Genomic DNA, 27,823 nt, shown 5'->3' with positions numbered 1-27,823 from the left:
TTCTCAATACTCCTTTCCATAGCGTTATAGTTTCAACTTTCATCTTTATTAAGTTTAAAAAATATATTTCTAGTCCTTATCCTCATCTTCCAGATGAACTCCATTTCTAATTGTCTAATAGATACAATTGCTGGATGTTTTCCCTCTTAGTTTAATCTCATCAAATCCAAAAATTGACCTATGGTGCTCTCAAACCTACTCCAGTTCTCAGCTTCCCCATTTCCAACCGGATGACACTATTCTTTCTGCTATCCAAGCTCAAATCACTGAAAACCTGATGGAACTTTTCCTTTCTGCTTTATTTGCTGATCCTAACCAGTAACTAAATCTTTCCCATTCTTCTTCTTTTTTTTTTTTTTTGCGGTACGTGGGCGTCTCACTGTTGTGGCCTCTCCCATTGCCGAGCACAGGCTCCGGACGCGCAGGCTCAGCGGCCATGGCTCACGGGCCCAGCCGCTCCGCGGCATGTGGGATCTTCCCGGACCGGGGCACGAACCCGCGTCCCCTGCATCGGCAGGCAGACTCTCAACCACTGCGCCACCAGGGAAGCCCTTGCCAATTATTCTTTACAGAGTTTATTTGATTCAATCTCTACTTCAACATTCTACTCTCTTAGTTTGTGATCTCATCACCAAATCTGGTATCTCTGTCACCTTCCAAGAAGTCATTTTGCTTTCATACATTTCTATTATATTTTATATCACTTAGCAGGACTAAACTTCCCAAGATACAAATTTCTTCCTATTACTCTTCTTCTCCTAGAACCAAGGCTTCCTGTTGTTTTGAGGGGAAATTCCACATTCCCTAAGTAACTCTTGGCTTTAGAAATTCTGCCTCCATCAATTATGATCAAATTCATCCCTCACTACACTCAACAGTATCCCTTTCTGCAAGCCTTCCTTCCATATATTTAAGTAGTACCCCCCACCTGAACTCTGCCATCTCTTTATGGCTTTCCAGTCACTCCAGCCTATATGGTTGACTGTCACTTGCATCCACTTCTGTGTTCTTATCCATACCACCCATTTTCGTACTCAATATTCTGCCTCATTGTGTACTCCTGTGTCTGTTCTACTGATTGATTGAACTTTACTGCATCATGAAGTTACACCAAGATTAAAATTGTTTCAATGTTAAATTAAAAAAAACTATATCTAAATTTTTAAATAATATACATTATTGGCAAAATTGGTGGGATAACATATATAAAAAATTAACTGGAAAGCAAGTTTTGGAGGCAGCGTGCATAGCAAGTCTCTGGGCCACACTCCTTAGATTTGAATTCAGGCTCCACCACGTATTAGCTGGGTGACCTTGGGTAAGTTGTTGAATCTCTCTATATTTCAATTCCCTCATCTGTGAAATAATAATAGTAGTACCTGACTCCTTCAATTGTTGTAAAGATTACATGTTATCACCTGTAAAGAACTTACAAAAGCGCCTGGCATATAGAAAGTCCTCTGTATTATTGTGGTTGTTTATTAGAATATTAAATCGTTCCCTTTGACCTAGCAATTTCTTTCCTATGAACCTGTCATACAGAAATATTTGCATAGATACACAAAGAATTGTATGGCTAAAGATTTCATGGCAACATTTTTATAATGGCTAAAAAATTTAGATACAACCTATATGTTTATAAGTAGTAAAATAGTGAGTACATCATCATATATCTTATTATGAGATATTATGAATCCACTCTAAAGGGGGGGAAATCTGTATATAAGACATGAAAAGGTGTGTATGAAAAATCAAATAGCACAATAGTATGCATTGTGCTACTATTAAATGAGAGATCATTTAATATCATAGACTGCATTGCAGGTCAAAAGGCTAAAGAACTAGAGGCTAGTGTTCTAATAGGAAAATATAACTGTCCCCAACTTTGAGGCAGTTACTCTGCAGGAGGTGGGCATACATACACAAATTAACTCCTCTGCAGAAATGCACCAGGGCTTGGTAATGTATTGCTCTGAACGTTTTCTCAAGAACTGGTCTAATCTAATGTAATTCGGCGAAGACAGCATAACAAGACAGAAGGAACTGTAACGGACAGAATGAATAACATTTGTCAGAAAAGAAACAGAATAGATATGGTTCCACTTCCCAGCAGGTACGGTGAACATAGAGAACTTCATGCAAGAAACCCTCTGTGTTTCCTCTTCTTCTTTCCTTTTCTTTACCTGCTTTAGTCTGTTTTGCTTACTGATCGTTATACAGTACTGAATAAGACTTTGAAATCTGGATATATAAAAATTGAGTTACTGTATAGAGTTTAAAAATAAATGAATTAAACATGGTTTCTTCATTTGGTTACTAATATATTAAACTGGCCACTTGGCTAGGTTTTGTGGGGGCAAAACCCCATGAAATGAGTGCACTGCATTTCCTCCTTATACAGCAGTGGAATAACATAGATACATAAATAACCCTACTTGAAGATTTTTGTAATTTTAAATCTGAATTTGTAATCTGAAAGATTTGGGTTTGAATTCTGGCTCTGTTGTTTATTAGCTTTGGCCTTGGGTGATCATTTTAATATCTCTGACACTCGGTTCAGCTGTGGAACTGAAAATAATCACATCTTCTTCATAAGATGAAAAGGACAAAATGAGGTAACATTGGCTGAACTCGCTGTCTAACATATATCAGGTGCTTATAAATGTTAATTCCTTTATGTTTTTTCATTTTAATTTGGAAAGATCTATTTTATTTTTGTTTAAAAAACACATTTTATATTTATAGCAAATACTAATATGTCTTATTTTAAAGGAAAGTATCTTGAATATACTGATTAGATTGTAGCTTTGATTAATCTAGGCCTTAGATTTGATTAAGAAGAAAAATTTTAATATCTACTCTTCAGTAATGCTATTTTCTTAAAAAAGTCTTGAACCTCTGAAAAAAACTTGAACCTCAGAAAAGTGAAGAGATATTGGCTTTTTTTCCCCTAGAGAATACATACTTTTTTTAAAAATTGGGATATAGTTGCTTTACAGTGTTGTGTTAGTTTCTGCTGTACAGTGAAGTGAATCAGCTATATGTATACATACATCCCCTACCTCTTGGACTTCTCTCACACTCCCCCATCCTACCCCCCCATCCCACCCATCTAGGTCACCACAGAGCACCGAGCTGAGCTCCCTGCTCTATACGAAGTTAGTCAGAAAGAGAAAAACAAATATCGTATATTAACGCATATACGTGGAATCTAGAGAATACATACTTTTGAGGAGACTTTATGTTTTGAAGTAAACACACATAAAAATACAAAACCAACTATTTGTCTGAAACCATCAGGAAAAAAGCCAAAGGCCTTAGAAATAATTCCCAGTGATTGTGTTCTTTATAACTGCCATCACTCTAAAAACTTCATAAGTTCAAACAATGCTGAGGAACTCCATTGTAGGGTAGAGCATTACAAATTATTTTTCTTTTTAAAGAAAAGTTTGGATCCGACTCTGAAAAAGGTCAAACATGCATGGAGAAATACAGATAAGGACAGAGTTTTGAAGGAATTTAAATACCGGCTTCCAGTAATTTCCCCAGTCCAATACACCCCTGCACCCTGTGGCTCAGTTCTAACTTGAAAGTTGTTAGCATTTTTACAATTCATTTTCCTCTTTGTTTAAACTATTTAGAATTAGACCTCAGTCAGAGCCTACAACTGGTTGCATTCATGATGCAGAATTTGCCTTAGAACTGAATATCACTGCTCTAAAAAAAAAAAAAAAAAGTCAATTTCAATGTATTATCTTTTCAAGTAAAAAAATAAATAAATACAGGATGTGAAGCTGAGGTCAAAGGCCATTTCCTACAGGAAGCTCTCCTTGACCTCTCCACCAGAAAATAATCTCTCCTTGATACAACTTCATTTATAATCTCTTTAATGCTTTAGTATTTTCTACTTTGATTATAGTTATTTGTACACAAAATGCATATACTTCCAATTCAGTAAACTGTAAACTTCCTAAGGATGGGGATTTTGATAGATTCCTCCATGTGACCACCATGCTTACCCCAGCACTACAAAGTCAAGATGGCCTCAGTAGTGGGGCACAGCAGAGGGCACGGGAACAGACTCTGGAGGATCTTGTAATAACCTATAACAGAAAATAATCTGAAAAAATATATATACATATACATAACTGAATCACTTTGTTGGACTCCTGAAACTAACACAATATTATAAACCAACTATACTTCAATTAAAAGAAAAAGATTTAGAACTAGAGCTTATTCTGGGGGAATCAGGGAGACAGAAGGAGAACCCCTTAAGGATAAAGACATCAGTGATCCCCAAAAACTTCTACCACCCCAGTCAAAAAGTGTTTACAGCAAATATCCACCTAGACTCAGAGGTGTTGTAGCTGTTACTTTTTTCTGGTATAAGAGTACTTGCAATTTCAAATTCTTAGTTGTTTTCCTTAATTGAAAATAACCTACAAGTGTTAGGATGCATGGTTAAGCACAGTTTAGGCCATGGTAGGAAATTATGCATTCTTTAAAACTTTCCAAGATTTTTAAATGACACGTGAAGGTTTTCTATAATATTGGGAAAAGCAGGCCATCTGATGCTATACAATGTGGTGTTTACAAGGTCAGGGCATGAATGACAATGGGGCCAGCCAGTCCAGTGTAGGATTAAGAAAAGGCCAGCTCCATGAAGAGATGGGCAGGGGTCCAGGTCTCAGATCAATAAACTGAGGGTTAAAGCAGCAGAAGCAAATCAAAGGTCTGGAAACCTTGGTATCAGGCATCTGTGGCCTGAGGAGATCAAAGGACCTATGAATAAGTGGGAACGAACACTTGGAATTTGGTAATGAAGACAATGGAAACTCTGTATTTAGGAAGTCAGGTAAAAAAAATAAATCATGCTCAGGACTGAGGTTTCAACAAAATGTATTAGAACAGAGAAGGTCCTTGTGTTTTTACTATTCGTGTGTGAAGGTGTTTGGGGTGAGAATGGTTATAGGTCTGGATTGGAATATTAGCAAGAGAAGTGATTTTCTGTGTATGGCTAAGAAAGAGTTCAGTGCTACAAATAGGGTTCTGGTAGCAAATTAACTGTGGATTGATAAACAACCAGATAAGAATCTCTCAATATACAGAATAAGCAGGTTTGCCAAAGTTGCCAGTCAACTGATTTTATGAATATCAAGTATTTTTCTCATTAAATATACAAGAATCTATTCCTTCAAAAATACATTCCATATGATAAAAAATCATACTAGAATTCTGAGAAGATGGCTCAAAACAGTGTCAGCCTAATTTCTGGATCTTCCTAAATCCATAAGAAGACACACAGAGCAACTACTTGGTGAAACTACAAACCCAAGGGAAACATTTACCATGTAACCGGTGCCAAGGTAGCCCATGAATCCCTAATCGTGAGAATGCAGGAGCCACCACCAACAGCCACTAGGCTTTTGTGTAACTGATGGTTGTTTGGAGGAGAAGCATGGGGACATCTGACAGATTTGAGAACCAGAGCGCCCGAAACTAGCCAATAGGTACTCACCAGATGGTTCCAGGGCCCAATTTGAGATAGCTGCTGGAACTTGGAGGGGAAATGCCCAATCCACGAACAGGAGAGGGCACAGAGAACAGAGTGAACATTGAAGGGGCAGGAACACCCCAGCTTCTATGCACTCTCTACACTAATCCTACCTATTGCTTTACCTAAGGGATGGAACTTGAGTCTAGTCAAGCCTCTGGACCCAGTGGCTAATTCGTAGGAACACAGAAGGATATGCTGAATCACACTCTAAATCTTCAATCAGGAAAATCCAGACTATGGGAGATTCTGAGATCAAGCAACCCATGTTCTTCAAAAGGTAAATTGTAAAGAAAAAAGGTGGAGGAGGAACTTACAAATTAAAGGGACTTAACAGGTATCCAATAAAAAAGAATGTGCAAGGTGAAATGCTAGTGTCTAAATAAACTCTCTTGGGTATAAAACTACGAACAGATGCTAAGAATTGATTACTATAAAAGTCAAGACACTGGTTACCTTTGGAGGAAGGCTGAGGGTGTGATTGGGACAGGGAACATGGAGACGCTTCTGCGGTGGCTGGCAAAGTTCTCTTCGTTGACCTCTGTGGTTCTTACATTTGTTTTATGTGGTTCTCTTTACTTATTTTACAATAATAAAAAAAAAAACCTTAGAAAATAAAACCTATTGATACTATAATCTCAAAGTAAAAATATTAAAATATGCTATCTACTTGATGGCGGCACGGTGGTGGCCACTTATTCCTGTGCCTTACTTCTACGAGGTTGGCTGTGGGTGGGAGGATTTTCTTCCTACTCTCAGCTTGCTTTAACCCTGTCTCCCTTTCAGCCCAGTGAATCTAATCTATTGTTCTCAGTGAAAGCTAGAAACAATTGTGTTTATTACTCTGAGTAGTGTGTTAAAGAGCTATTATGGTAATTAAGGTGCTTCAGAAATAAAGTTATCCCCTCCAACTCCAGGCTGCACAGCTCCATGGAAACCACCTATGGCTTTGCTTCCTTTGGATGCTTTCTCGGTCCTCAGAGGCCAGTAAGGAGCTAGTCTGTTCTCCAGAGCTGTTAACTGATGGAGAAAGAATTGCCTCTTGAGTGTAAGCCAGGCTAAACCAGACAAGAAGAGGGCTAGTGGGGAGGGCAGGAATAAGACCGGGGAGCTGGCTGTGGGATCACAGAAGAGAAGTAGGGCGAGGGTGTGAGTCAGCCTCTCACTGACGGGGCAGTGCGTGGGGAGGACTGCAAATCACTGCAATAGACTGCAAAACTTAGGCACTTCTCATCCTCACTCTTCCCTCACCTTTTCCTGCTTCCACGTCTCCATTTTGAGGGGGAACAGGGCCTTAAATGGTTGGCAGTAGCCCTAGAATGACACCTGATTTTATTGTTGGCCAAAAAGTTTGTTCGGTTTAAAGTAAAAAAAAATAAATTTCCATTTTCACCAAGAACTTTATTGAACAACGTATTCATTAGCCGAACAAACTTTTTGGCCAATCCGGTATTTCCTTCTGCCTGCTGTTAAATTAATTGAACAGCCCTGACAGAACTCTTTTAAGGTGGGGCTAGGGCGGAAGGCAGATGTCCGAACCATTCTACCATACCCTCAAAATGAAAGAGCATAGTGGTAGTGATCAGGGAAGTCTGGTACTCTGTGATTACCAAAACTTTACTACTTTTTTTCCTGCTGACAGAGTTGGTAAAAGCCAAAGTTAATTTTTTTTAGCTGCCTATAGAAGACAGTGATACAAATAAGGCTAGTACTACACCACTCTGCCCAATGTTTATGTCTTTCTTTTATTCTCTGCTTGTTGATGACTATACAAATCCTACTCATCCTTCAATGTCAAGCTAGGTCTTTGTTTCTCCCGTGTCTCCTCAGCCCATTCCTACCATCAAATGTACTCTCCCTTCTCTAAACCGATAGCACTGCCCTGTAATGCTCTGATAAGCTTGCCCTGGATTATTAAGTAATTTTGTTTGTGGCCTATTCCCCCAGGAGGTTTTCTTCTCCTTGATATTAGAAACCCTATTACATTGTCCTCTGGATTCCCTGTAGCATGTAGCAGAGTTCCTGGCATATAGATTATCAAAATATGTTTGTTGTTTATTTATTTTACTGATATCCATTGCATGACATGCCAACCATTCCTTGGAACTAAAGAATTAATTGCTAGGAAGAATGCAGTAGTTCACTCTAATCTAACCTAATCCATTAGACTGTAGATGACCTAAGAGTAGAGGCTGCAGTATTCGGTGTTGTGTCGCTAACATCTAGAATAGTGCACGGTCCATGATAAACACTTAGCTATGAATGAATACATGATCAATCTATGGAGTTCTCTTAAAGTATAAAAGAGGTGAGTTTTTTTGTTTTTTTTTTCCCCAAAGAGAGAGGAAAAAAAAAAAAAAAACTTGTATAAGAAAAAAAAAATACTGATTAGGTGAGGATGTTCCAAATTCAGAAATGTTGTTTATCAATAAAACACATAAAAAAATAAGGTACCAAAAAGTGAATTGTAGTGAGTATTCAGGTGTTACAGTTATTATGTATTCAGAAATATGAAAGTTCTATATGGACAAAGAAATCTAAGAGGTACTTTATAATCTAATTTAATCTACCTGAGCTCATTCTGTTCTCAAACTAGACCTTCTGTTCCTGACCTTCTGGCCTGCTCCCTCCATATCCTGAACCCAGCCTAACTCTCTGCCTTTGGTGATATGATATTGTGTTCATAGAAAGTCCTTGCTTCTCTAAAGCATATGCCTCTATCAAGATCCATCTCTAGACTTCTCTCTTTCACCAGTGCTCCTTGGATAACTGGGATTTATAGAGCCTCGCTCTAATGAGATGAAGGAGCAGTCCACGCTAATAAGAGCTGCTTTGAAATGACCCTCTACCGGTCCCATGCTTACCTGTTAGCTCTGGTAGATTAGACCAAGACTTACTCTGGTAGGAATGGTGTCCATTATTCTCCATGGCTCAAAGCATTTAATAGAATAAGAGGTTAATAAACGATTATATGTCTGCTATGTTACACCTATGAAACCTCTTCCTAAAAACAAACAAAAATCATCAAAACACTCAACCACTTTAAAAGCAAGAGAGGAAATTAATCGTTTCAAGGTCTCTAACTTAAATAGTATAGATTATGTGCTCTTCAACTTTACTTGCAGTGGTTGGGGAGAGACAAGAGAGAAAGAATGAGAGGTCCATTTTTTCTTTAGGGTATAAGTAATCTCAGGAAGAAAAGGAGCAGATATCCTTCATTTCTATTCAGGACAGAAACATAGATAAAATAAGCTTAACACATATCCAGAGAAAATGTGTCTAGATGTGAGGAAGAACTTTTCACTGTACAAGGGATTGAAAACTAATTGGGCCACCTAAAGGAGATTCTCATAAACAGTGTAGACCAACAGTGTTTCGGTGTTTTAAGCATTTGATTACTGTAGGAACAATTGCTCTCTTGAGATTCTCCCAGGGCCCTGGATCCATAATGGTCTAATATTATTGGAGAATCTTATTTTTCAAAACTTGGACAGTTTTACCAGAGTTAGAGAGAAAGTTCTTACCTGTTATATACTGTTGTAGATAAAAACAGTTAACAATGACTGCAAGGAGATACTGAAGAAATAGAAATTACATTGGTGGTTTATAAAAGATACAACGCCAAAGCGAAAGCAGGAGGAGTCCAATGCGGAAGAAATTGCTTAGCTTTTCTCTTCTTGATCTGAACCTCTGAGGCTGGCATAAATGCTCATGGGTAGTAAAGAATGTACTGGATGTGGAAACTTGAAGCAGGGATTTGTGTCTTAATCATTAGTGATGGGACTTTGCTTGCGTCTTTTCACTTCTCGGAACCTCAATTTTTTCATTGATAAGATAGGAATGACAATATTTCTCGACCTATGTTTTTGTGAGGATCAAGTAAGATCATGAACACAGATATATTTAATAAACTCTAAAATCTGCTATTACTGTAAGGTCTGATTATTCTGAGAGGGGTTAAGCGGGAAGAAAGGATTTGGTGAGAAGAATAATTGAATGGACTGTTTTGTTTTTTTTTGCACTAGCACGATTGCTGATTTTTCATTCAATAAATATTGAGCACCAGGCGCCCGGGGTACAGCAATGAACAGAACAAATACCGCTGCCATCATTTTTGAAAGAAAACAAACTCTAAAAATTCATGAGTATGTGTGTATGCGTGTGTTTTAGTTTAATCAGTATTTATACATGGCGTTATGAGTCATCTATACCAAATGGGCTTTGTAAATATAAGAGATTTCCATGAACAAATATATGTGGAAATATTGCACACTAGGTCCTCTTCTCAATGCATATTAGCAAGTTAAAAATGAGGGAAAACTGCTTAACTTTCAAGACAGAGGTCACAACACTAATTTGACTGCATAACTTATTTTTTCTTGTTTCTGGATTTTTTCCCCTCATATCTTCTATCGTCATGCTGAGGAACAATTAGAAAACACTAAAGTATTCTTTATCTGGTAGCTCTTAAATAGAATAACTCAAGTGGCCATTTTTTTTTAAGCCTAACAACCCAACGACCCCTGCATCCTCTCAAAGGCTAGCCTCACTGCAACACAGCAAACATCTACTGTGTGTCTGCTCGGTAATAAATTTCATGAATGACATATGCAAGCAGCCAAATCCTTCTAAAGACAGAAGGAAAAATTTAGGAAATTTAGTAGAAATTATAACACCAAATTGAATTTTACAATACTTGAGCTAAATCAGGATACATTTCCTAAATTCTTTTAGGAAAACTTTAATAAACTCTTCCTAGTGCTGCTTCCTTTAGCTTGATTCCACAGAACGTCAATCCACCCAAACCATACATAGAATGCATGGAAATGTCCCTGGAGAATATAAAACTGTAGGACTGTATTCAGGTAGCTTTTTACTCTGAATTTCTATAATCCTCAAGCAATCTTCTAGAACCTTAGAATTAAAAAGGACCTTAGAGGTTAAAATCTTCCATTCATCGCAGCAGTCCTTTCTACAATATGCCTGGAAAGTCCTGACCAGTCTTAGCCTGGCTATTTTCTATCATGCAGACATTACTACATAAGAAGACATCCCATTCCTTACGTTTTTCCTAATATTAAGCCAAACTCTGCCTTGCAGGAATACATCTAATACCTCAATTTAAAAAAATCATTATTTTGCTCCATGAAAATTAGATATAATTGAAAAATGGCTTATATTATTGGCTAGACATAATAGTATTTTTATACAGTCAGAATCAGAATTTTATATAATGTATCTGCTTTTCTAACGTTTAGAATCATCATTAATGTAAGCAGTTTCCTGTGATATTTCTGATGTAATGTATTAACACATCATTCTGTAATTTACGCAAATAACATTTGGAGTTCTTTTTATGTGTTAGGCAGTAGATTGCCAGTTCATGAGAAGATCAAAATCCAATTCTTTTTTTTAAAATTATTACCTTTCACACAGCTTGGGCACTTGTGCCCCCTTCTGCAATGCTTCAGGATGTGACGATTCTCCATGCCTAGCAATTCTCCCTCTCCTTCCATACATCTTCCCCCAGACATGTCTGTGGGGTTCATAAACAGAGAGCCCCAAACCCTGGGCTAAGATGAACCCCTTGTGTGTGGAGGGCCTGAAGCAACAGAAACTCTGGTCTGGAGGTGCTGTGGATGCCTTTCTACCAAAGGATGCTGGGTCTTAAACGGTTTGTCCTCCAGCTGTTGTCTCCTAGTGAACCTGGTAGGATTCCTCTGGCTCTTGCCTTTCTCTGGGCACCTAGTTCTGTGTAATGTCTCACACATGATCACACTACTTGTCCCTAGAGACCTTTCTTGTTTGGCCTCTTGAGTTGTTGTTCTGCTTGTGTCTGCACACGTGTGTAAGCAGAGGGTAGCTCTTCAGAGTAAGTCTGGACCTAAAGTCATTTGACATATTTTTATTTAAATTCCCATTCATAGATGAAAAAAAAATCCACAAAACTAAAAACACTATAATTGGCTTGCCTCTGTGGTCAGCTTTCTACGGGGACAAATTATCTAAAATTCACAGGGAGGCATGTTTGGCATGTGTTACAGGAAAGATTCTTTCTAATGTAACATTTCTGGGAGAAAGAATGCCCACAGTTGTATTAAGTATATTTATATGCCACGAAAAGGCAACATTTTGGTAAATATAATCTCTAAAATGGAACTTACACATATTTCTGGTTTGAACTTTCATGCTAAGTAGCTCAACCCCAGTCCAATTCAGCGAGACTCAGTCATGTTGGATGTTTGACCAAAACTGCCAGTTAGTTCAGTCAAAACACTAAAACCAAACACTCAGTAGACAACTATAATTGCTACTGAAGATGCTTTTTTTATTGAAAGTTCTTAAAGCCATTTTTATATTTAATATTTGTTATGCTGTGAGAAAATCTGTTAGCCACCTAATCATTTTTCAAGAGATGGAGTGAATAATAAAAGGAATAGAAGATTATCTTTCAATTTTTTGGCTACATTTCTATACAATATCAAGTACAAATCATTCAAAAATTGAGTCTGTTCAAATGAGCCAAAGAATGAGACTAACAGAAGCTGTCCAAGAACTTTAAATTATTTCTGGAGAAAAATGTTATACACTTGTGACGTACTTGCATCACTAAAACCACTCTTAGCATAAGGGCTAGGAGATAGATTTCCATAGAGTTTTCTTGGCAAAATAAGAGATGAAAACACAACTGCCTTAATTGAAACAAAAACAATAAAATATCACTAGTTCTGCAATTAAGAATCCAGTTATAAAGTACTTATTAAGTATTAGGCATTGTTTTAAGAGCTTTATATATATGAATTCATTTAATCTTCTCACCAACCACACTGGGGGTACTATTCTTATCCTCATTTTACAGATAAGGGAATTGAGGCAAAGAGAAATGAATAACTTACCCAATGTTACATAGTTAATAAACGGCAGAGCCAAGTTTTGAAGAAATAGATAATATGACCATATGCACAAAGGAGACTTCAATTTGCTTGAGAAAATAAATTAAAAATATATTAGCATTTCCTTCGTATTTGAGCAGATAATGCTTTGGGTTCTAGGGCTAATTGCTGAACCATCTTATCTAGGGATTTCATATCTCTACAACTTTGATTCTGCCTGATCCAGGAATTAGACAAAATCCATCTTCCTGAGACTACAGTGTTTCACCTATGGTCAGTGCCCAGGACCAATGTTACTAGCTTTTGAAACTTGGTATAACAAATATCCTCCCTAGGAATTTGGTTGTCTGGGGAAGGGGGCAGGGTGACATATGCCTCCTGGGATGAACCCCATCCTAACAGAAATGTCTATAAATTGAGAAGTAGGGGGAGGGTACAGAGGCCTTTAACACGGAAGTTATAAAACTACATAATCTTTTAAAACATTGCAAATCCATACTGTGTCCAAATTGCCTTTTACACCAGCCATTTTCAGTAAGTTGTATTAATTGCTTGCTGGTTGTTTTTAAGAACTGGGAAGGAGTGTAGAAAACCCTGTTTCCCACAGTAGACTCTGGGCACATAGGAAACTTCAGACCGTATAAATATTTCATGGGTTTTCTGAATGACACTGGTAGAAGGAGATTCTGCCATCTGATATTCTGTCATGTCACTTCATAGCTATCGTATCAAATCAACATGACACAAAAGTCGGAAGTTGAAATCTAAGTTTGAATCCCAATCAACAGACTAACACAATTTACAATGGTAGTAAATGATTGCTGGAAGGAAACAAATTATCTGGGTAGCGTCTAGCCATATGGTGTATAAAATGAATCTATGAATGATTAAATGTTGAGTGAATGAATAAGGGAACTGATGAAAAGTGGCTGTGCTGCTGGTAAATTAATGTTGACTGATGGCTTTAACAGTCTGTCCAACCTAGTTATATCCCTCAGTAGGTGATTCTTCTGTACATTCACCTTTCTAGTTCCTGTCTTCCCAAAGATTGGGAGGAAAAACTATTTTTTATCTATACTTCCCAAACACTCCACAGTGCGAGGGAAAAGATTTAGGCAATATATAAACATCTGTTGAATTAATGTCTATAGTTACCCATCTCGGTCACTGTTGTATCCACACAAATAATAAGAGGTTCTCTTAGACTTTATTACATCTTAATTCTGCTGCTCACATAGATTAGTAATGGTAGGCTAATGACAAGGCGTAATGACTATGGGCCAAAATTGGTTTTACTCGTATGTCCAGAGCATTACTCTAAATATTAGAAAATTCAGCTTTCTGATAAAAGCTTTGGTTAGTGGGCTGGTTAGTGAAAAATGTCCTGTGTTTACAGTTTGAAAAATTTGGAGTTGAGCCCAGTTCTACTACTTAATATTGATGTGACTCTTACAAGTCACCCAATCTCACCCTGAAGACCTGTCTTCTCATCAGAGAATGCGTATAGTCCCCTGTTCTTTACAGGATCACTGAGAGGATCAAGTAGGATACACAGGTATGCTTTGTATAATGGACATTGGGACCCTGTTTGTCTAGGATTCACTAGCCTTCCCATCTAAATAACTGCAACTTTTTACCTGCTAATTTCCAAACTGGCCTACTCCAAAGGAAAAGAAAAATTGACATTCTTCATTTGCATTTCCAGTACATCCGTCTATTCTTTTGAATTTCTTCATAGTGGCTTTCCTGCCTTTCAGCACCATTTTCTTTCCTTTCTTGAACGATGTAGGACATGATGCCTATAGTTTTGCTCTGCTTAGTTTGATTCTACCTTGGGGGTTATTATTGCTAAGGGGGATGCTCTATCAAGTTACCTTGTCTTTTCAGTTAAAGAGAATTCAAGGTGTTTATAAACCAAGGGAATGAAATGACTTCCAGTGGAAAATGAAATGAGGCATAACCACACATAAGACAACCATGCAATTTAGAGCTAGAGGATCTAATGTATTCTAAACCGATCACAAAATTTTACATTATAAACACATACATAAATGGCCAAGTTTTCCCATAGAACTTGGCTTTTCAATAACATCCTATTGTTCATGAACAAAAACTGAACTGAAAGTAATTGAAAATAACCCCTTTTGTATGGAGTCACAGGCAGGAGTCAAGTTTCTAGGTTCTTCCAGTATACTAAAAAGGCAATGTCATTTGATGTGAAAGCTAAAATATGAGGAGAATGTGAGGAAAATATGCAGGCCTGAATGTCAACTTTGGCCCAGAAGAAAGTGTTTTTGTTTTCTTTCATAAAGACTTTTCTGTATCTTACCTTTTAGGGTGTGTGTGTGTGTAGTCTACATGAGGCTCTTCCTTTGAGGCTGTAAAGCACATACTTTCATTTGGAAAAAACCATTTTTATTGACTCCATACTTTCTTCTTATGCTTCTCCAGTGCTCTTATCTAGAGGTTTCAGCCTGGACACACTAAAAAAATGGCCTGAAATTATTGTTTGCAGCCAATGCCTTGAATGAGCTACAGGTGGTGTCATTATAGGGCGTGCCTCTACGTAGGGCTTAGCAACAGTTCTCAAAGTGTGGTCCCTGGACCAGGAGGCATCAGCAGCTCCTGGGAACCTGTTACAAATGCAAGTTCTCGGACCCAACTCCAGACCTCATGATTCAGAAATTGTAAGAATGAGGCCCAGTAGTCTGTGTTTTAACGAGCCCTGCAGGTGATGCTCATGTGCACTGAAGTTTGACAACCACACATTTATTGTTACAGAAACCCCCAATGAAGTAATTAACGCATTTCTTAAGTACATGTAAATGGTCAACACCCTTAGGTCTTTCGATGGTACTTAAGGCCATCACCCAGTTTACCAGTAGGCTAATAGCAGTGGTGCTCATAATTCGTATTTTGCCTAGTTGGCCCTTGTCACGAGCATGATGATCTACCCACAGGACTCACAAGGAGCTGTAAACTTGTCCCTTCTGAAGTGCTCAGACTCAGAGACCTTTGAAGGTGCTAGGAGCAAAAGTGCTTAAATGGCACTGATATTTACCCTGCCCTGATCGCCTTCTGTTTCCTGGCCACGGCTTTTCCTCTGAATGGTGGCTTGCTCCGTGATTTCGCTTATCCTCCCTTGCTCTGTGCCCTTCCTCAGAGCTTGCACCCTCTCCCCAGGATTCAGGAATCACTTCCTGAATGTAGTTGAAGTACCAACCACTCTCTCCACTACCTTTCCCATCTGCCCAGTGGACACAGTCCCTTGTATGTCCTGCTATTAACACTGACATAAATAAAATGGAATTTATCACTTGCATCAAAACAGCTCCCCATCAACACTTCTACATTTTGCTTAGCGGTAGGTTTCACTGATCTACAGGTTACCTAAGTTTACCACTCTATCTCCTTTGTTTGCTTTATTTTGTAATGACCTGTAGTTTCTTCCTTCGTGATGTTTCTCATATTCATCCCTTCTTGTCTGTTCCTGCTATTACTACATTTAGACTAAATATTTAAACTGCAAAACTATTTACCAAGAGGTTCCCTTCCCTCCCCTCCCCTCTTCCTCTCCCTTTCTCCCTCCTTCCCTTCCTCTCTCCATCCCTCCCTTCTTTTCTGCATTCTTTCCTTCCTTTCTTCCTTCCCTCCTATGCAAAAGTAGATGGCACAGCATGAGTCCTTTAGGTTAATCTGTTGACCTCTCCTTTCTTCTGGGCCTTCTAGAGATTGACTGCAGGTCAATCTCTACACTCCTGGGTCTGACATTCAAAGCTCTCTAAGTTCTGATCATAACCTCTTTCTTCCATCTCCCCTCTATTCACTCCTCCCTACAGACCCTTTACTCCGGTGGTTCTCAAACTCAGTTACCTGGAGGGCTGGTTAAAACACAGACTTTTGGGCCTTAAACCTGGAGTCTCTAACTCAGCACTGGGGGTGAGGCTTAAGATTTTGCAGTCCTAACAAGTTCTCAGGACCAAATGCTTGTGTCCTTTCAAAATCCATATATTGAAGCTCTAACTTCTAATGTGACTGTATTTGAAGACAAGGCCTCTAAGAAAGTAATTAAGGTTAAATGAGGTCATAAGAGTGGGGGGGGGGCCCTGACCCAACAGGATTAGGGTCTCTATATGAAGAGACACGAAGAGAGTGTGCTCTCTCTACCATGTGAGGACACCAAGAGATGACAGCTACCTCCAAGCCAGGAAGAGGGCTCTCACCAGAAACTGAATCTGTTGGTACCTTCAGCCTCCAGGACTATAAGAAAATACGATTCTTTGGTTTAAGCCACCCAGTCTGTGGCATTCTGTTACTGTGGTCTAAGCTGACTGACACACCGGGAGCCCTGACACTGCTACTCCTGGGACTCCACATTGAGAAGTACTTCTTCTTGTAGATGTGGACTCTGTGCCTTGCAGACACGCCCTCCTCTTCTCCTCTTACCTGAACCTCAGACATTTGTCAAAGCCCACCTTGAGCCACGCTTCTCTGAATCCTCCCCACTCTCCTGCCCACAGTCATTTCTCCTTCCTTGAAAGCCCTTAGTACTTGGTCTTTAGATTCACCTGGTATTTAGCGTAAGCTACCTTGTGTGATGCTTTTTCCCTCTCATGTAGTTGTTTTTATCTTCATTGTAAGCTCCTTGGAGCAGAGAGTTTTCCCCGTGTCTCCTACCAGCATAGCGCTTTGTGCATATACCAAGTGTTCAAAAAATATACAATTATTTGACAACCATGGCATATATGGAGAAGAAGTTCACAGAAACTGCAGGTGTGAATCCTTCATGTCTCAGTGTGGTAGGTTTCTCAGTCACTCTGAGAGCCCCCTGGTAATGAGGTACAGCTCACAGAGGAGCATGTGATTGACTATTGGCTTCCTTGCTCAGACAGCTGCATCCTAAGACAGTTTCTCTCTGTTCATGTTTGTAAAAGAAAGAGGTACTTTTTAGACAGTGTGTCCAATATCAGTGATGCACTAAAAATTAACATTTATTGAGAGATTGCTGTGCACTAAGCACTTCACGTGTATTACCACTGTGATCCTCCCAGGACCCAGTGGACTTTGGAATTGCTGTGTTATCCATTTTACAGATGGGAAAATTGAGGCTTAGAGAAGTTAAGTGACTTGTCTCAAGGTCATATAGCCAAGCAGAGGTAGAGCAGATGCTTGGGCCATGACTGCATGGTTCCCCATTTCCCTGTTTTAACCAACATACCAATTTCTTGCCCCTTCTTCTCCATAAATAGAGACCTTTATGCCAGAGGTTTATACAAGCTTGACTTTCAACCTTTAAAGATTGAGATTTACTATTTCCATTTTACTTAACACAGTTCTTATTTCTTTTTCTAAGATAAATCAAACACTGAATAGCAAGGGCTTAACTTCTAGTGCCACGGGATAACCAAGGGAGAAAACATCCCATATCTTTTCTTGGAAGTTAGTTATAAAGGGCACATAGAGGTTGTAAAGCAATAGTCTGCAATTTTCAGTTAATGCTACTGAACCCACTGGTCACAGAAACCTGTTCTCAGTGAATAAAAACAAGATGTTATGGCTCAGAGGATCCAGAGAAATTGTCTTGTGTTTTGCTTTCTTGACTCAGTGATTTGAAGAATGTTTTTCTGCCATCTCAGTTTGTCAGCATTTCCATAAAATTCCCAACAACTCATTCTAACCTCTGTTTCACTTTCTAATCAGTCCTAAAACAAAAATAACTATAACAAAAACATTGAAGAATATCATAATTACCCATAATAAGAAAGTGTTAGATAATTTTAAGAATACCTGTTTTATCACTGATTTAGCATTTGCTTAATTTTAATCAATGCATTACAGAATTACTCTGGTCATTTTCTTCATAAAATAAGATTTATAAATAACTAAATTACATATACACATATAGCATATATATGTTTGTAAATACACATGTATGTGTAGTTCATACTCTGTAAAATTCTCCTACCAACAGAGCAATTTTGAGATCCTTAGAATCGTAAGGAGAAGGTTTAATTGGGCTGTTTATTTCATCCCACAGATTTAAATCCAAGGCCCTGAAAGATATTAAAACCTACCACGTTGAACTGATTATACCTTGGTATTCAATGAAACTAATTTACTTTGCAGATCAAAGTGTGTTCTCCACATATTTCTTTTAAAATTATGATTCAACAGAAATGCCTGGACATACTTTGATAATTTGAAAGTGCAGAAAATTATAAGCAGGCAGAAAAAAACCAATTTCACCACACAGAAGTAAATATTGCTTTATTTTAATACCCTATAAAAGAAATTTATTATCCTAAATTTCTATCAATTTGACAAGATTTATTTCACCAGCTCATGCTTATTAGAGTGCTGAATTACATCTTGAACCTACTCGCATGTCTCCATAGTTATTCGCACAGCCTAGCCTCCAACCTGGCTGCCTTCTTTTGTCTTGTCTCCCTTCAGTCTTTTTCTGCACACTGTACCCTTGCTCAAATCACTTCAATGGCATCTACTGCTCTTGGGTGAAATGCCCATCTCAAAAGAGCACCCAGAGGCAGTGTGGAATATCAGACCAATAATCTAAAGACCTCTGTCTGACTTTGCAGGGCTGTCCTCAGACTCAGGTGAGAAAAAGGTATTTGAAGATGCCTATAAACTATAGTAAACTCCAAGTGTGAATGGTTTTTCTTAGATCTTTGAATGTAATGCCAATGTCAAGTGCTTTTTGTTGTTGTTTGTTTTTAGAAACAAAATAATTTTTATTTAATTTTTTGGTTTAATTTTAGAAAAATATGCACATTACTCATTATCAGAATTGTTTAAATCCAACTTAGCCTTTAAGATGCAACTAACAGAGTACTTAAGTGAGAAAGCAGTGTTCTAATACCACTGGTATTCTGCATAGTCTTGGAATGAGATCTAGCTCTCACCCAATTGAGAAATGAAAAGATACCTTTGCATTACACACAGTTGTATGGGTAGTGTTATGGAAAAATTAATCTTTCAACTAGTTATACTAAAAAATGAAGGAAGCAATAATGAAAGTACCCCTTTTCTGACCTAGAAATATGCATACTTAGATAAGCGCACAAAGAATGATAATTTCCCCATTACATGACATACAACAAACATCTGCTTAGTCTGTGCTATGAGGGCTCTTAAACTTTGCAAATGTCACCAGTGGCTCCCAGTTGTCTCAATATGATTTCCAGTTTTCAGACATGAAACTGAGCAAGATAAACTGCATTATGAGAAAGTGGGAGCTGGGATTTTGTTGACTTGGCCAGAGTATAACGGAAATATTCTTGTGAGTGAAAAGCTAATATACGCTTGCGTTCATTCTGGGTAGCTCAGTCATCAAAATGCAATGTTTTCTGTTTCTCATTCCAAAGATAATTATTCTGATGCTTGATTTGTTTATTTTAAAATGTTAATCTTTGATGACCTGAGTGAAAGAGTTGGCATGGAAGAAAAACCTAGCAAAGCCATGAAGATTTGCCTTTGTATGCATCGGGGTATCATTAGCAAACAGATGGAAACTCAAATTAGGGTAATTTTGGTTGCTTTAAGAAAGAGACAGTTTGTGAAGGTTTAGGTGGCGGGTTGAGGGATAGTGGGGTTGTTAATATCCATAATCCCTAAAGCCTGAGGGGCGGAAGTCATTACTGTGGTCCACAAGGAGAGTCTTCTAGGGAAGGCAACTTTGAGAGGCTTAGAGTCAAAGGACAAAGTCAGCTTGAATGAATGGATCATGCCCAGAGGGAGCGGACAGAATGAATACCTTACCTAACTCTTTCCTCCCCCAGAGCTTTGCAGGGGCTCCCTACTGGCTGAACCCAATGGGAAACAAGGAGTAAGAGAGTCTATTGTTGTAATCAATACGCCCCAGCCCCAGGGAGAAAGTAGGGTGGATTAGAAGGGGCAAATGGAAGATATTCAGCACAGCCTTTCATTGTAGTTTTAACTAGCATCTAACACAAAGGCTGGCACATGGAAAATGCTCCTAAAAATGAGTCAAATGCAAGGGTATATGAATATATCTGTGACCTAAACGGAACACAGTAGTGTATTTCATTTTTTACTGGTTATGTTTAAGTTCATGTAACAGATTGAATAACACATGGTGATTTCAAGAGTTTAATACAGATGCGAGATCTTATTCTCTCCATCTAACTTTATATAGCCCTTTGTATTTCTCCAGTGCACTTACTATCTTCTACCTTGTAAAGAAACTACTAAACACTATCAGCCATCAAACTGTAAACTTCTCTCTCTCTCTCTTTCCTCCCTCTTATCTCTCCCTCTCCCTCTCTTTTGGGCTGTAAATATACTTGCTTTCAATAAAGATTTGTAATGGCATCAATTCAAATATGAGGACTGTGTCATATCACACAATTAAAAATTTTCTGCATTTAATTTCCCAGCATTTATTTTTTCTAAAATTCACTAACGCACCTACTTTGTATCCGGTACTATACTGAGCACTTAGATTTGAGGGATGAGTAAGCAAGGCCCTGTCTTCTAGGATTTACATTGGGAGAAGAGAGAAATGTAGATTAGCACTCATGATATGACTTTATGTGCAAGGGGAGTGTTACAAAATGATCTTTCTGCTGGTGGGGGACAAGGGTGAGAAGAGTAGAAAAGAGAAAGACCAAAGCAGCAACAGCCTAAACACACACACACACACACAGACACACACACACACACACACACACACACAGACACACACACACACACACACACACACACACACAGACACACACACACACACACACACACACACACACACACACACACACACAGACACACACACACACACACACACACACACACACACACACACACACACACACACACACACACACACACACACCCTACCTCCAGAGGAGTGAAATCAGCCTATGTTAGAAAGGGTTTTCGGAAAGCAGGATGCATTTTCTTATTTTCAACTTAGATTACTACAGTACAATTACTTCCAATTAACATTCAAAAGATGCCTTGGCCACTAAGTCTGCCCAGTAACTGGGGCCAGAATGAGAAGAAACTGGGAAGCAAGGAAGACGTTCGGGGATAGAGTTTGTTGCTGATGTGAAAAAGATACCAACTGAAAGATTATCTCCGGAACAGAAGGGAGCTTTAGTCTTACCAAAATGAGAAGTAAGAAGTATGAAGTGTAACCCCAATTATTCAAAACTATGGAGAAGAAAGCGCGGGGTGGGTGTAGGAAGTAATAATACATTCTGCTTTCTTTGCTGATGAAAATAAGTGTGAAATAGTGGGAAGGGCGTTGTCTCTGCCACTTATCTATATGACTTTAGCAAGTTTCTTAATCTATTTGTGACTCATTGCTTAACCGGACAAGCATGGATGAAGTTACTCACCTCGCAGGACTGGTTGGGAAGACTGGCACAGTGGTGGACAACTTGCTTTCAGTGCCCAGTACTGCTCAGCATTACTGTAACCCTTATCTAACACATTTCTACCCTGGGAAAGGATTCAGTGTGCTCAGACCGTATCACATCACCACTCGTACTAAAGTTATTTGTGTACAGCTTTTTGACTGCACTGAAGAGCCTCACCCAGCGTTGAATGTCATCAGACCAACTGCAATATTTGAAGAGCCAAATCGCATAAATTCTCAGTTTTTCCACTGCATAAGAAATCTAACCTCTTGTCTTAGAAGGCAGTGCTAGCTAGTGGAATCCCACTGTCCCAGGGATAAGACAGGGGCATAGACGTGTTGGAGGGGATTCTGGTGATCTCTGAAAGGCGTATTAGCTAAAATGAGAGACCACTTCTGACTGTGCTTTCAAATCAGTATTAAAGTGAAGATGGCTAACTGAACTTTATTTAGCCTGAAGACATTCCTCAGCATTTTCTCCCATAGGTGGCATCAAGGTGAAGTTTCAGCTGTGGCCTTTGGCCTAAAGGCTAATCTCTTTATTTTGATGCCAGCTCTTCTGCCAACTAAATATTATTAATGTTAAATTCTACATTTCTGATAAGAAGAGACCTTTTCTACAGTGAACCACTTCACACGGGGTTTCTTTTCTTCTTATGGACATATCTTTTGTAATTTGAAGAACATAATTAGAGACAATTAATGCTTTATACATAATGAATGTATTGAAGCATATTCGTAGATTCAAAATGTGAGTCAGTAGCTATCTGATTTACATTTCAGATTAAAATATATTATACTTTACTTTAGCAGGAAACAAGATATTATAATGACCAAAACGATCTGATTTAAATTTTAAGAAATTTCAAATAAGCAAGGACTCAAAGATATTGCTCATAAAAAGTTAAAAAGAGGACAGATTATAGAATAAAGACATTTCACTTCATATATTTTAATATATACAGTCTTTTTTTTTGCTTTATGAGCCATTTGTAACTTAGACATAAAAAATCCCCTTTGTCTTTAAAGCTTTTTAGATTTAGGTTCCTCAAGCCGTAATAAATGCTCAGGTAAGGAAACAGTATGACACAGGATAGGTCAGCAATTAATCATTCTGTGCCTCATTCCAAATTGTGTTATCCATTGAAAAGAATTCTACTTAATATGTTAAAGTTTTACACATTTTTCACTGTCTGCTACTGCATGAAATATTCAAAGAGCCCTTGGTATAATGAAATAGCTGTTAGAGAAGCTTTTTTAAAAGTGATGATGAATATTGTAATTAAGATTCAAGAAATGAATTTTGTACCAGCTTCTAAAACTGTAAGTAACACATTTTTGAGAAACCACAATAAAAAAGTATAAATTTTCAAGCTAACTACCCAATTTAGGCCATAGGGCCAACTCCAAGAGAAGAACATGGTAATTACTTTAAATATTAAAATAATTTCTACTAACGTTACACAAAATAGTTAACAGTGCAAGGAACTCTAAGGTACTTTTAAACCCTATTAGTGGTGATATGGTGAATTTTGCTTTAAAAGCAAAATAAACATTTTTTCCTCATAAAAATATACTGTGGATATGCTTGACATGTTGGGATTTTAAAATTAAGAATGCAAGTATATTCTTTCCTGGACAGTTTCTGAATCCAGAATGCCTTCCTCTTTCTACCTCCTCATGACTCAGTTTTCCCACTGACTGTTCTGCCTTTCCGGTCTTCCAAGGCAAATTTTTCCCTCTTCTAACATGACATGTTACATCACTTCTCATGTTGTTTCAGTCTAGTATTAGAGCAGGGTGTCCCAACCTCAGCACTATTGCCACCTGGAGACTTTAGATAACTTCTTGTTGTGGACTGTCCTGTGCACTGTAAGACGTTTAGCAGCCTCACTGTTCTCCACCCACTAGATACCAGTAACATGACCATCACTCCCAGATGAGACAACCAAAGCTCTTCAGATATTTGTAATTAATTGCCCTGGGGGGACAAATTCACCTCTGCTTGAGAACCACCATATTAGAGCACCTGGTGTTGTACATAACACTATATTTAGCTTTAAATATATGCCCCATGGTATGGGACTTTATTCAGAGGTGATGCTCAGTAAATAGTTGTTAAGTGAATGCAGCATAATATGGTGTTTTCTTACTGCAGTACCTTGCTAGACTAATAAACATGATACTCTTTAAAATCGAACTCTCAGTTTCACTTGAGGACTTAAGAATACTTCTCTATCCATTTGGCATTTGTTTATTTTCCAATATTTGGAATAGAAGGAGGAGAGAAGACAGTGTTTTTCCAAACTGATGGATTTCATTTGAACTCTGTGCTCATAAATTTCTAATGAAACTCTATTCCTTTTTTTTTTTTTATTACTGGAGAAAGAGGAGATCTAAATCTATTGTAAAAAAAGAGATCAAAGAAAGAGGAAAGGAAGGTGAAAATGGAGAGAATGGAGCAAGGGAATAAAAGAGGAATAAAATAAAGCATAAGCGAGCAATATACAGCAGGTTTTTCTATACTCACAAGCCCATTTATGTAAAAACTGAATTAAAAATATTTTTAAAGAAAGTATGTCTTCCAATTTGAAGACAGTGAAAAAATAATTCATTAATTATTCATTGTTTTTTCCCCGTATATTTAATGTTACAATTAATTTGCTAACACAGATCAGGAAAAAACAGAAAGGAGAAAGAGATGTGAAAGAACATTTTAACAAGAGAGAGGGAAAGAAGCAAATGGAGTAAGGGAAGATTTTATGAGAATATGAGAACAAAATATGGATGTTTTAAAAAGCACAGTTAAATTTCTAAAGGATTCCAAGTTCTTTTACACAACATGTTGATTAAGTAACAGTTGAATGATGATTCATTAATACTTGTAGAGTATGAGTTAGAAATGAAGGAGACAAAAAATCAGTTTGATTTGTCAGTCATAAAGTAAATGAAATATGTAAAATTTGTTTCCAAATAATGTTCACTACTTTACAAGCTGAGTTTCTCTAATTAGTTCTGTATTCTTAACTTAAGAAATCATGAGAGAAAAAGCTCAAGTAATGGGGAAAAATTCATTCAGGGTATTTGGCCTTTATAATTTAATTAGCATCAAGAAGATGCAGGCATCATGGTTAAGTGCACAGGATTTAGATCTAGAGGAGCTGACCTGGAATCTGGATCCTCACTTTCCAGCAGTGTGACACTGGATTTGGGTTCCCCCGGGAGCAGAAAGTTGAGACAAGCATTCCATGGTAAATGGTCCATCTGGGAAGGCATCCTCCCTGAAGGGATGAAGCTTCATCTCACAGGGGAACTCTGGAGTTTGCGTAGAATTCATTTTAGAGTTGTCCCAACTGAGGAAGCTGATGTTTTGTCTGTTTTTTAATCTGCCAGCTTCCTATCTTTCACTGGTTGAGGGCTGCTTCCTGGGGGTTAACTGTCTGACAGCCCAGCTTACCCTGAATGGGGCTCCTCAGGCAGAGGGTAGCAGGGGTTTGCAGTGTGTAGCACCAGCTCCCATTTCAAATTTTATATTTGAAAGATACCATAACACCAGTATGGTCTTTCTCAATTATATTAACAAAATATAAATTAGATTAACAAAAACTGAACAATAAATATTCACGGGTATTTGGTACTGAGCCAAGTTCTAGAAAATTACTTGAATAATTGCAACAATATTTACACTGGAAACTGAGACTTCATTTGGTCATTTTGGACTCTTCCTGATACTAGGATAGCAGGTACAAAAAAGGGAGAGTTGATCCTACTATTAATTGTAAATGTGCATCTGCAGGGAGGATACCAAAGGAATCCAAGGGGTGGCACCCAAGTTCCTCTCTTTCAACACACCCCATGTCAAGTGTTCATAGAAGAGTAGAGCAGCCCATGTAAATAAGACCCTTGAGAATTCAACTCTTCTATGTTTCTCTGTCAGTTAAAAAACCCTGGAAGCTGAGGTTCTTTAGAAGCCAAAGGAAATATGGGCTGGCCCCGGGCATTTGGAAGTCATACATACGACCCATGACTTTAGGGACTGTTACAGAAATGGGGATTGCATCCTTTAATATGTTCTATTTGGGGGTATGTCATACAGAATTCTAACATTCAGTGAATTTTCCTCTCTCTCTCCTTTCCCTATCTTATAAGAGATATGGTGCTGTTGCTAACTTTATTATTCAGTCTATGGTAATGAGTATTGCGATAGGATTGTGATAGAATTGGAAGAAAGGAATTGGATAAAAACTCAAACACTGCATCCATTAATTGACGAGACTTGGCTCGCCTCTGTTTTTGATTGAACAATGGTTATGTTCTGTTAGCAGTGTTTCTTCCTCCTCCCCTCCCCCCAGCTTGAAAGTATAAGCAAGTATTTGAGCAGGTAGAAAGGAGAATTGTAGAGAGAGGGCAGGTGACCGTGGAGAAGTCTCCATTATCACCACAGACGTGGAAAGCATATATGAGCTGCGGTGGGTCCCACTGGAGGAAGCTGGGCTGCAGCCTTCTGGCTGGGACCCCATTCCAGAGGGCTGGACACTAGGAGTAGACACTCAAGGAGCAGGAAGCCACAGTAGGTGCTGCAGGAGGCAAGAACTGAGGGCTCCCTGAAGGGAGCTGAGCAGATAGGAGGATCCCTAGCACGGGGCCCTCAGGAAGCAGGTACTGGACACAGCTGTACAGGGGGCATGAAAGACATCGCCCTCCTCCCCTTCAGTGTCTGCCCCCAAAACCCTGAAGCAGAGAGGGGTCTAGAAGATGATGGGGACGGGGGAGCAAAGTGCACCTTCAAGTCCCCTTCACACCTCAGGTCCTTTGGGCCTGATCATGCTGGGCTGGGGGGCAGTCGGAGGGATGACAAGGGAGGGAGGGAGGAGATGGAAATAGTTTCCACCCAGCATGGTTGAAGGTAACTATCAGAGAAAAGGCAAGCCATTTCATATCCATAGCCTACCAATTTCAATTATGCCAAAAAAAAAAAATTGTGTACTTAGAGAAAGCCAGAAAAGGGAAGTAAAAAAAGAAAAAGAAAGACCCAAGACGAAAATAAGTTATGTTGTCAGGGATTATTAGGATTATGAATCCTCTTATTCCCCCCCGCTATTTATTTTTGATGTTGCCAAACAATTCATACAAAAGAAAATCAACACGTGTGCCAAATTCCATACACAATTGATACACATATGTAGTTTTTTTGGTGTAACATCTATGTTGAAACATGGGTTGTGTGTATATACACATAATGTATACCTGTAAAAGCAGAGCTAAGTTTTTATACACTCACATTCTTCGGGAATAAAGCAACGACACTATTCTGATAAGATGTGTTAGAACTGCATTCATATTTACACAGTTTAGAAAACCTTGAGGGATCATGGGTTCAAGGAGTAATGTATATCTTGACAAGGCTTTATGACTCAACTCTTTTCTCCTTTCTGGAACCATCCTAAAAATGTAAGCTGGGTTTGAAGATCACATTAAAAGGAGCACAGCATTTAGTCAGATACTATCAGAAAGCGCAGAGTATAATATTAAAGACAGGTCAAGCACCTACCTAGCACCTACCTACCTTGGCATTATCTTCCATGTAATTAGAAAAATGAAAATATCCATGACGAAACATAGACAAGTCTGGAGCATTCTCATCCGAGGAGAAAGATCCGTATGCTTCCTTTGAAGGAGCTCTCATGAATGAAGACAGTGTCCTCTTATTTCTTTTTATTATATCTGGGAGGCAATTTATTATGTTCTAGAGTTTGAGCCTGCATATGGCTTTTTTTGTTTTTTGACTCAGAGGGACATTTTCAATAATCTCTCAGAAATGCCAGATCTTAAATACATGGAATTACCAAAATATGATAAATCACAAAGCAACTTGAAAGAAAGGTTGTTTAACAGTAATATCCTAGAAGCTTATGAGGTGGGAACTTTGCCACATGAAACAGATCTGAGTTTCCAATAAAATACTTGGCTCTTGGCTCA

The 27,823-nt window shown here is 38.4% G+C and overlaps 1 protein-coding gene across 4 annotated transcripts in view; it reads right to left on the bottom strand.

The window, feature by feature from the left end:
• The window catches only part of UNC13C (unc-13 homolog C), a 615,854-nt gene that overhangs the window by 23,765 nt on the left and 564,266 nt on the right, over window positions 1–27,823 (bottom strand). The window lies entirely within an intron of this gene.

This window comes from Pseudorca crassidens, chromosome 1 (genome assembly GCF_039906515.1).
Source record: "Pseudorca crassidens isolate mPseCra1 chromosome 1, mPseCra1.hap1, whole genome shotgun sequence".
Taxonomy (NCBI): Eukaryota; Metazoa; Chordata; class Mammalia; order Artiodactyla; family Delphinidae; genus Pseudorca; species Pseudorca crassidens.
Note: the sequence above shows the minus strand (reverse complement) of the source record. Positions and strands in the feature narration are given on the sequence as shown.